The sequence below is a fragment of the Lathamus discolor genome, chromosome 3 (assembly GCF_037157495.1).
Source record: "Lathamus discolor isolate bLatDis1 chromosome 3, bLatDis1.hap1, whole genome shotgun sequence".
In the NCBI taxonomy this organism is placed as follows: Eukaryota; Metazoa; Chordata; class Aves; order Psittaciformes; family Psittacidae; genus Lathamus; species Lathamus discolor.
Genome location: NC_088886.1, coordinates 85,798,836 through 85,810,102, shown reverse-complemented (window position 1 = coordinate 85,810,102; position 11,267 = coordinate 85,798,836). Strand labels below are relative to the sequence as shown.

Below are 11,267 nucleotides of genomic sequence, written 5' to 3'. Positions count from 1 at the left end.
ATGATCGGACGACAAAGAGCCGGCTAATGCACTGAAAGCTGCAGGGAGGGGGACTGCAGTGTTGGGTATCTGCTTGTGTTACCAAGTCGTTGGACGGAAAGGTGCTTACCCGGGTGCTAGTAGCCCCTCTCTCTGCTTGCTCCCGGGGCTTCCAGCAGCATCCCTTTGTCTGACGGCACCCTCCCCCCGGTGGCACGGAGGATCCTCCCGCTGGAGCACATCCCCGTTGCTGCCCTCGTGCTTTCCAGTTCAATTTCAGAACTGGTCTCGTGACCAACGCCCGTTGCTCGCTCCCCTCCACTACCCGTTTCTCTGACAACGCCGGCATCAACTTAACTCCGGCCTTCGCTTCGCGTACCGAGACCGGCTGCGGTGCGGTGCCGTGCCCCGGCGCCGCCCCGCCGCTGCGCGCAGAGGGCCGCAGCCGCGCTCGGCCGGAGCATTCCAGCGCTAGCCCCGCGGTACCTGCCACCAGGCACGGCGCGTTGCGGAGCGGGGCTGCCCCAGTCGGCACCGCCCGCCCGCCCGCCGCAGGTCGGTGCCGGCGAGCGCGGAGGGCACCTTGGCCGGCGGGCGGGAGCGAGGGGCGGCGCGGCGGGGCTGCGGCGGCGCGGCTGCCCGCCCCCTGCCTGCCGCCATCCCTGCCTCCCTCCCTGCCTCCCTCCCGCTGTCAGACGGGCGGGGAGCTGCGGCGGGCGGCAGCGGCGGGGCGCAGTCTCCCGGGCCGCAGCGGGGATGCACCGCGGATCCCGGCGAGGAGGTGGGCGCTGAGCGGCGGTGCCGGACAGGCCGTGCTGGGGAGCAGCGGGTTGGGTCGGGTCGGGTCGCGCCGCGCCGCGGAGCCGGGGCTCGCCGGGTGCCGGTGCGGGCGCCGGGTCTCGGCGGTGGCGGGAGCGGGCCGGGGCGCGGAGCCGGCGGGCCCGGAGCGGGGTCTATGGCCTGGTCCGGTGGTCGCTGCTGCGGCCGGCCCCGGGGCGAAGCCGAAGCATCCGGACCTAGGCGGGGGGGACGAGGTTACGTAACTGGATCCGCGCCGCGGGATGCGGGATGCGCCGGTGTCAGCCCGGCCTGGCAGCGCAACCGGCGATCTTATCCCCCTTCCCTGCAGAGCAATTGAAAATGCCCCAGCAAACTGCCTGGTCCGTGATGGTGAATTGTAGATCAGATGTTCCTGAGTTGATAAGATCTTAGCACACCTTTTTGTTTTCATTCTGCCTTTCTCTCTCTCCCTCAAAAAAAGAGGCAGGAACGGCCTGTAGTCCCTATTCTATAGCACTGCTGCAAAACCTTTGCAAATACTTGCAGTACGTATGGATTAATTAAAACAGCTGTTTGGAAATCATCTGTTTGCCAGAAGTGCTGATGCTTAAAACGACCGTCTGACGTGGGGTTTGCCATTGGCCAGTCATCTCATTTTATTTTATAGCTGCTTTAGCGTGTGCTGCACAGCTACATTGATGATATTCTTCCCCAAAGCTTCAGCAATGCAGATACTATGGACTAATAGTAACTGAAACAAAAGACCTTGCTGTACTTCCCAGAGTGAATTAGGAATCCAAGGTCGAACAGCAAACTGCAGCGCAACTTGCGTGGGTAACGTAACTGAACAGAACTGTTCACAGATCTTATTAGAGAGTTTAAGTGAAAAGTGTTCCTTAAATAGGCTTTTATTCAGCAGATGAAAAAAAAATTGCTCAGTGAAGGTGTGAGGAAATAGCTATTTTAGGAGTACAATTAACTATATCAGCTCAGTTTTAATGGAACTAGTACATTTAATTGCATTCCTAGCAGATTTTCTGTTCTCCAGATGATTAACTTGCAGAATGATACCAGCTCAAAGATTAAAATCTCATCACATATCTAATGGTTTCTGTATAATGTAATTGTGTTTGGTTTATAATAGTGCTTTGCTAAAAACCAGCCTTTGCCCACACTGCTGTAGGTACTATAATTAGATTTTTTTTATCTTGGTGATATGACATGACCTTGACCTTTAGAGGTTAAGCAGATGTGGTTGTTACAGATCACAGTATCTCTTCATTTAATGAAACATTTATCTTTATGTATATGTAATAAATAGTTTATTTTATTTTTGTTTGAAAACTATGCAAGAGGAAGACTACTTTCTTTTTTCTTTCCATTTGAGATACATTTTCAGAGATGTGTGCAACAGTTATTATTGAAAATACCCTAAAGAGGTTTATATTTAAACTACCTTTTCTGTACAAGTGAATGGCAGGATGTACATCTGGAAAACCAAAATATTGCAGGATTTGTGACTAAAGACCCCCTAAACATTTTCTTTTGCTAGTAGGGGCTGGAAAAGGTACCTTTTGTTGGGCTGTGGTTCTTCGAGCTGCTTCTTCCACTTTGTATTAGTTTGCTATTACACTGCCAGACCCTCCTTACTGTGAGCCATATTGTTAAGGATCTCAGTAGCAGTCTTTCCTATTACTGGCCCTATTTTGTTCTTAGGCCATTCTGAGACCTTATTCATAAATCTCTGTGATGCTCCAAGTTTCTGTTGTGGCTTTTCTAGTCTTTAGTTTGCTCCAGTTCCACCCAGAAGTTACAAAATACTGGTTCATGTAACTGTAGGAACAAGTGTGGGTGTTTTTTCCAAGTGCTGGTGTTGAAGGGTTGTACTCTATATATATTTATATGCTTGGATATGTTCTTTATACAACCATCAAAACGATAACTTTGCTTACAGGTGTTAAGAGTTACTGTGCAGCTGGGCAGTCATTCAGACCTTACTTCCAAAGCCACCATGGCTGTGGAAAGATAAAGTCTTGTGACTTCTTAAGTGGAGGCATCCCCTACATACTGCACTATTGCAAGTACCGCAGGAGATGGGGGCTACTTTCCTTTGCCACTTCTTCAATCCATGCTGGAGATGAAGGCAGACGGTGTTCATAGTTCTGCTTTATTTTCCTTAAGTCCTTTGGCATGTGTGTGTGTGTGTTGGATATGTATGTGTCTATCCCTTGGTGCTTCACATTTCTTCTGAGGTATGGTCTGCCACTGAATTTCTCAGTGTGACAGAAGGGAATGGTTTTGCTCTTGTTTTGCCACATACATGCAAATACATGAGATATCAGCATGGGTTTTCTCTGGGGATGTTTTTCATGTTATTTATTTATTTATTTATATAATCCTTTAGATTCCTGAGAACTTATCATTCTATACTGTCATGGTTTAAGCCCAGCTCACCCTCTCCTAGCTGCACCCCCTCCCCCTGGCAGGATGGGGAGGAGAATCGAAAGAATGTAAACCTCATGAGTTGAGATAAGAACAGTCCAGTAACTAAAGTATGATACAAAACTACTACTACTACTAATGATGAGAGAAATAACAAGGGGAGAGAATATAAAACTAGAAGGGAAAAGGGAAAAAAAAAACCAATAAACACAAGTGATGCACAATACAGTTGCTCACCACCCACCGACCGATACCCAGCCTGATCTGAGCAGTGATCTGCCTTTCTGGATAACTCCTCCCACTTTATATACTAGCCATGACGTGCTGTGGTATGGAATACCCCTTTGGCTAGTTAGGGTCAGGTGTCCTGTCTCTGCTTCCTCCCGGCTCCTCACCGGCACAACATGAGAGACTAGAAAGTCCTTGATCAGAGTAAGCATTACTTAACACACCAGTATTTTAGTTGTTGCTATCAGCATTGTTCCCAGACTAAAGCTGAAACACAGCACTGCACCAGCTACTAGAAAGGAGAAACAAATAACTGTTCTAGCTGAAAGCAGGACATATACCAGGCAACTTTCTGTCTGGAGGGCTGCATTTCTTAAGTGACATTAGTCCTCTAGGTCAGCTCTTCTGTGCCACACTGGAGAACCTGATGTCACTGATGCTGGTATTGTAGTGGGAGGTGGGAACTGCCAGTGTTTCACTGCTGAAGAGTGTATGTGTGTGTGTCTGTATTTTTAATATGTGTGTATGTATACACCGACCCTGTCCCAGTGGCTTAATTGACCCTTGTGCCTCACATATAGTGCAGAAAATAATTATCCATTACCCCTGTCTTTTCTAATAGCTTTTAAAAACACTGAGCAATTCAATCAGTTCCCAGGGAATTCTGGTGTACGTGGCGATTATAAACTGGGAAGCTTTATTTTCTTATCTTTTTTTGGTAACTAAGTGCTTGCTGGTTTTGAAGCTTTTGACTATGCTGGCATTGGAAAAGGCAGCAGTTTCTGTAGATAATTTTTATGGGAAATGTTACTCTGGGCAATTGTACTTCTAAAAGGAATTTCTCCAAGAATTTCCTTCAGGCTTGTGTTTCTTTCTTAAGATGAGTTTAATGAGATGGAAAAAAAAAATCCTTCCCAGTGGAATACTAAAGTAAATGCTTACTTTTTTTTTCTCTGTGTGTGTGTTGAATTTGCCATATTGAGGTTCTAGATGTTGAAGGAAGCAGCAACAGGTACTATACACAAGTGAAAGTAAACCTGTTCAGGCCATGTGAGGGATGCTGGATTCAAATCATGGCTTTGGTGATAGATAGGGAAACTCTCCATCTGTGAGGAGTCTAATGTTGAGAAAGTTTCATAATGAGGTAACGTGAACTGAATTTTGTTTTAATATTATGAAATGTTAAGGAATACAAAGTTATAGAATCATAGAATAGTTTGGGTTGCAGTGGACCTTTAAAGGCCATCTAGTCCATCCCACCTGCAACAGGCATAGCCCTCTTTCTGGGTTGTTCCTTTCAGAAGAGCTGAAAACCGATGGAAGGGCCATTTGGTGCTGATAGCTGATAAGCCAGTGAAAAGGAGGACAGCTGAATCTGTAACGTGGAAGATAGGAGAAGGCCATGGGAGTTATCATGCATACACAGTCAAACTCTTGTCTTTTAGGGAAACTTCTCATCTGAATAGACTTAAGATACTGAGGGAGGAAAAAAGTGAACAGTACCAAAATACTACAGACAATTGTTGAAAGAGAGAAAAAGCGGAGTTGAAGAGATGGGATTTTTTTTGTGTTTTTCCTTTTTTGAGGGGGGTTGGACCAAGTGATGTCCAGAGAGGTTCCTCGCAACCTAAATTGCTCTGTAACTGTGACTGTTTTGGCATTAAAGTCCAAACCCAGACAGTTCTATTTTCTATTTACAGTGAAAAATAGATGGTGCTTAGAAACTCTGAATTATTTCTTTCTGCAGTATGTGTATTAGTCCTCCAGAGTTTTCAGGTAGGTTACTTGGTGGTTCCGAAGTAGCGTGTCAGTATGTCGCAAGGCTATATATAGTTATGGGTAGTAGTAGCAGCAGCGAGTGAGCTGCTGAATTTTGAAGCTTGTCTTTCAGAGAAAACTACAGACTAGTTCTTCAAATGGTTTTGATGTGAACCCTTCCATCACCAACCTAGAAACCAAAAAAGATAGTGTCTCATTACTTGTTACCTGTAACTTTAAAAAGGGAAGCTTTGAAGGAGAAGGAGGGGGAAATTGGAGATAGAAGAAGAGGTTAGTTCTGCAGTTATTACGGCAGCTGTAATGTTCCAAATATTAGGAGAGCTTTATAATGATTCTTAGAAACACCTCACTGTAGCAGAGAGAACAGCTGTGTTTTGAAATTGAATGAAATAATTTCCTTACTGGTTTTGGTTGGTTGGTTTTTTTTGTTATTTTAGTTTGGTTTGGTTTGGGTTTTTTTGTTTTGTTCCTGAAAGGTGAATATAGTTTAGTACTACTAGAGAGCACTTTTCTTAAAGGAAGGAATAGATACATTAACTTGAGGTATAAAGAAAAGAAACCTCTATTTGATTGTGAGATTAGTATAGAGTTGCAAGAACTTCAAGTAGCAGGTATCATGTTGTATTAGATTCAAAGGTTAAGTTTTCCACCAAAAAAAATCAATATTTCCTTCTCGGAAACTTTGCTTTCTTGCTGGCTTCTTGCTGGGGGAAGCAATAAATAACTAAAGTAGTAGCCCCGTTGGAGCATGATGTGGGACATGCACATACCTCTGAAACTTGGAAGGCTGAGCCAGAGGGGAACAGGTTGGTGTGAGGTGCAGACCACTGGCCAGGACTTGGACACACAGAGCAGCTGGGTGAGCATTCTGTTCCTGAAGGTTTCTGGTGGTATTGTCACCTGGACCTTGATTTGTGTGTGTTAATAGAATAGACCAGCAGGAACAGAAATGCTGCACCCGTCCTTTATAAAACAGGACTCAATTATGTGACAGGGAGTGCTGTCTTTCTCTTCTTGTAGCCACCCCACCCTGTTCCCCAGTGACAAACCAAGTGTGGATAAGGTGATGTTAAACACGATTTGAATCAAGGGAAGTTTCTGTGAGCATCTGATAGGAATGGTTCCCAGCTGGTGATTCTCCTTCCTGTTTCCCCTCTGCCTTCACCATCTCGCTCCCAAGTGTGGTCAACCTGCTTCTGCAGTGGCACTGCAGATAGGCTCTTGTCCTCACTTTTACACTTACAAGCGTTTTTGTGCCTGACATACGCAGGGTTGCCTGACACCCTTGTGATCTTGTTCAGGAAAACAACTTTTAACTGTTTCTTTCCTCCTGTCTTTGAAAATAGAATTCAATCTTGTGTGATTCTCCTGATAAGGAATGATCTTCAGGGGAAACTGGAAAGGCAAAACCACTGATGGAGAGCAACAGAAATGGCAACAAATGTACCAGATAAAGGGACTTTTGGCATTTAAATGGGAAGCTGGCATGGTTCATTTAGTGACAGATGTTTCTTGCAGAGTGGAGTGGGTCAGCTGGGTGAGAAGGTGGTGGCTGATGCTGGAAATACTTGGTTAAAAGGAAGAAGCTTCAAAATGAAAAACAGCTTGTGGAGGTCTGAAACTGGCAGTTGGTGTTGAGTCATGTTGGTGCCCCTCTGACTCCAATGTGAGCATGACATACGCATTCCTCTGGGAAGTAACTACGTCTCTTTCGTGTTTAAAGTGTGTGTTCTTGGTTTCAGTTTGTTTCTGGAAAAAACAAGCTTTCTTCAGAAAATGTTTGCAGAAAACAGAGGGATGGGAATGATATGAAATTTCAGCTATAGAGTACTCGGAGTATGGGTCTGGGTGTAAAGTATCCGTGCCCCGCTGGTGCTGGATGGTTAGCTCTGTAGCTGTACAAATTCTTTTATTGTAATGGTCGTTGATGCGTAAAATCCATCTTCTTTTTTTCCTCTTCCCGTCAGCTGAATGCAAGTTGTCCTTCCATGTTCACTTGCACTTGACAACTGTGCTTTTTTGTGCATGTAGCTTCTAGTAACTATGGTCAGGTCAGAGTCGCTACCTGGTTTGATGGATGACATAATCCTGGGCAAAAATAACTCATTCTCTGAGTGAAAAAAAAAAAAACACCACCCAACCCAGTTCTGTAAGTGTCCTGAAGTGTGACCTGTATTTGTGTGCAAATATGCTATATGTTGTCAGGATACTATGGAAAGCTAAATGTAAAGTATATGGTGGTCCACTGAGCAGGCTTCTCTCAGTTCCTCCTATGACTGGTAGTGTAGCCTACAAATAAACCCTGTGGTCAGTTTGCAGTACATGATTCAGAGTGATATGCAAGGCAAAGTAACATTTAAAAAGACTTACGATTTTCTTTGGTAGTTGCACACTCTGTCCACTGCTCAGTCACCATAAATACTGCTGGGTGACAGAGTTTACAACTAATATTTAGAATGGCTTCTGCTTCTAATACAATAATGGTTGTTTTTTCTTCTGAAATGTGAGTTGAGGATTAGCGGGTTAGACCCCAAACCAGGTCAGACCATGAGGATTATAATTAGCCAAAACGACCAGCACTCAGACCCTCATGGGACTCTTCGGTAGCTCCATCTGGTTATGCAGTATCTGTGAGTGTAAGGAATAGGAGCAGTTTCAAAAGTAATCTATGATATGCTTTTTAATTTCCATTTCTGGCTATGCAGAGGTTACTTGATCTGCAAAATCATTGGTTGCTCTTCAGTGTAGTGGTGAACGTGGCAACTTGGGTTCATAATGCTTACCCTTTCCGTAACAGCTGCTGTGTGTCCAAATGGACAAAGAAGAGAGAATGTGTTACAAATTTATGTAAAGTTTTGTGAGCTACACTAACCAGAGGAGAGTGAGTGGCAGATTCTTTACCTTCAAAAATTACTGATTCCAATTCATAATTTTCTTTTGTTTTTCATCATATTTTGGCCAAATCAATGCAATACGAGCTTATGAGCAGTAAGTTCAGATAGAGGAGTTGGTAAAGCACCCATGTTGCAATCACCTGGCCTTTCCTAAAGCTGTGATATTTTTCGTATTACCTTTAGATTCTAGGTTTCCCACTTGAAATGCCCAGACCAGTTCCCCAGAGGCCATGTAACAGATCACTGTTCATAGTTCTCCTGACATTTATGCACGTTCTTGATTGCTTAATTTTTCCTCTACCTGTATCACCTTTATAGATCCAAAGATACACTTGTCCTCTATGTGTGCACTTTCTAGTAGTTGAAATGTTATTCAAACTGTTAATGTCGTACCAGGGCTGAGCACAGGGCTGGGGGGAAGGATCATCCCCTTCAGCTCTGATACCTGCCAGTTGTCCAGTCCAGAGATGTGCTGGCCCTTGTCTAATAGCTCATGGCGCAAATACACTGTGGTATTATTAGGCCCTGTCACCACTTTATGCTATTTCTGGTATAATTACTTTCTGATATATTCATTGTTAGATTCCCCCACAATGTGCTTTAGAATTTTGAGAGATTTATTCAGTATTTGCAAATTGTTATGCTTTCATCTTAACTTCGTGAGCATGTTAACTCAATCATTTTGCATAAAGCTATCAAATAATGTCAGTCATAAACCTGTGCTGTACCTCTTTACTATTCTATGTACTATTCACTATTTGAATTATTTTTAAGTTGCACAGCATTCTTTTATAAAGGTTAAATATATTGACTTCGGCTCTTTATACTTTTTTTTAAACAAAGAAGTTTTATTTCTTGATGCCACTGCATGTGTTCAATGGCAGGCTCTCTTTTTTCTTTCTTCTGTTCTCCTGCTTCGTTTGGTTGTGGACAACGTGCTCAGTGTAGAGGAACGCAGAACATGCTTGTGGAGGGCATAGCAGCTTTATTGGTTTCTTACTTTAACATCTCTGGCAACATTCCCACATTGAAAGCTGATGGAAACAAACTGCTCTTTGGGCCACAGGTATGTTGAGGAACGTGTAGTACTGCTTCTTGGCTAGTTCTAGGGTAGTTTGCCGTGAAAAATGTGTCATAGCTGTGTGATACAGCACTGAAAAAAACCCACCAATGTTAGATGAGTCGGTATGTAGACAAAATTTACTTTCTTACAAAGAAATGCAATGAGTGCAGACTACTTTTGAAACTATATTTTTTAAAGACGTGCACCAGGGGTGTGTTCATTACTTTTCTGGGTTTCCGGCATCAAGATATTTTCTCAGTTTTTGCCCTCTTTATCATTCCAGCTTTCCTCTGCAGGTCACTCCCTACCCTTTAATACGCTGAATTTTGGTGCTGAGCCCAGGCTCAGCAATTCCCTCTGGGGATACAGGCATGTCTCTTTGCCCAGGCTGCCAGTGCTCCATGCCTCTCCCCTCCAGCTGTCCCTCGTGTCCTGGCGGATGCAGTTTTCTGTGCTCCTTCTGATGGTCCTTTGCCATCTCAGGAGTTGCTCGATGGAGGCTGTCAAGGTCTGGGGAGTATGAAAAGAGAAAAAACCGTGGTAAACAAAATGCCTTGAAATTCACAGTGTAAGAATACCAAGGAAAATAAGTTACTTTCCTAATGGGCCTCATCTCTAATAGCAGTCTAAGGTGCAGTTTCTTAATGGCAGCAAGTGAAATATTCTTGTGCTTTATGCTGGTGATTCTGTCAGGGTGGGTTATACGTTTCAACTGTGCTGAAGCAGATTTCAATGTAATGGTACAATGCCAAATGTAAGTTTTGCATTTAGAAGGACAAGTCTGAACAAAAATAAATAAATATGTATGTGCATTATGAGATCCAGGAAGTAATCCAAGCAGATCCCTCTGAAGTTTTTCTTTTTAAAGAATCTCAGTATGTTGCAAAAATTACTTTCAATCCTTCAGGTTTCCACAAGTTGCAGCACAGAAAATCCAATACTTTTTCAGCTAATGATGTCAGTTTTTTCAATTCAAGGATAAATGAGGAAGTGTGAGGCTCCCAGTCTTCCCTGACTTGTGTGTGCTTCCCAGACAACTAAACATTATTTATCTTTTGTGTAATGCATACTTAGTGCTTGTCATTTTATTCTCATTGCTAACTGTTCCTTGTGTTTATGAGATAAATACTCAAATAATGATGGCATAGTGGTGGTTTTTTAAGGCCTTTGTTAAAGTACCTCAGGTTAAGAAGGTGACTGTTTTATTAAAGCTTAAACTTTGTAAAGAGCAGAAGATGATTCCTGTCATGGGTTAGTTTTCTGCTCATTCAGTAATGTGATGGCTTGTATCATCTTTGTAGTCATTGAAATTTGTCAGTGTTTAAGTATTGGTACTGTGGGGGGTTTGTTCTTCAGTTTAATTTCTATAAACTTGCAATGTTATAATTTATATATCCCTGGACAAACATTTCCTACTAATATGTTGGCAGCAGCCAAATGTATTTAATTTTTTAATTTTGTTTATTGCTTTAATGATCTTCTAGATATCCCTATACTCATCTTTTGAAAATACTGTAGATTGGAATTAGGGGAAATATTTTTTTATTACCTGAAGCAAATATGCACTTTGCATTTCTATTTCCATAGATTTATGGAGAATAGCAAAAGAGTGGCATGATCAAAGGTAACACAGTGGGTCAAAAGTAGAAGGCAGAAAATGTAAAAGTTTAGGTTTTCTCATTGTTCCTGTTTTGCTAATACGGGTGTGTGCACATATGCGCAGAATGTAGGAGGCAACGGCATTTGCTCTGCCAGGTGAGAAGCAGAGAAATAAAGTACTTTAGGTCAATGGTGCTCCATTCTAGGAGGAGGTGGATCTTGCAAATAGTGACACTAGAATTTTGCTCAAGTTTCTCCCATGGTGTTTGCTTTACTGTTGCTGCAAGGTTTGCCCAAACATAAGAGCAATATCACTTGTTAGCAGAGGCTGACAGGGGCTGTGTGATGTGAAGTTTCACTTGACCTATGAAAATAAAAATGGGGAATGTGTATCTCAGAAAAAGGGCATGAGGAGAACACAATTTAGCAAGCAGGCTTGGTTGTTCAACATGCAGGGGCAGAAACTTTAAGCAGAGATGGAGTATTTCCCCATTTGGGTTATG

At 43.2% G+C, this 11,267-nt stretch overlaps 1 protein-coding gene across 2 annotated transcripts in view; it reads left to right on the top strand.

Moving 5' to 3' along the window:
• Positions 1–675: 675 nt before the first annotated feature.
• OSBPL6 (oxysterol binding protein like 6) overlaps positions 676–11,267 on the top strand; it is a 100,460-nt gene continuing 89,868 nt past the window's right edge. For both annotated transcript variants that reach the window (XM_065670252.1, XM_065670248.1), the window contains exon 1: positions 676–760. The gene's annotated coding sequence lies outside the window, so the exon portion shown is untranslated. The remainder of the gene's footprint in view (positions 761–11,267) is intronic.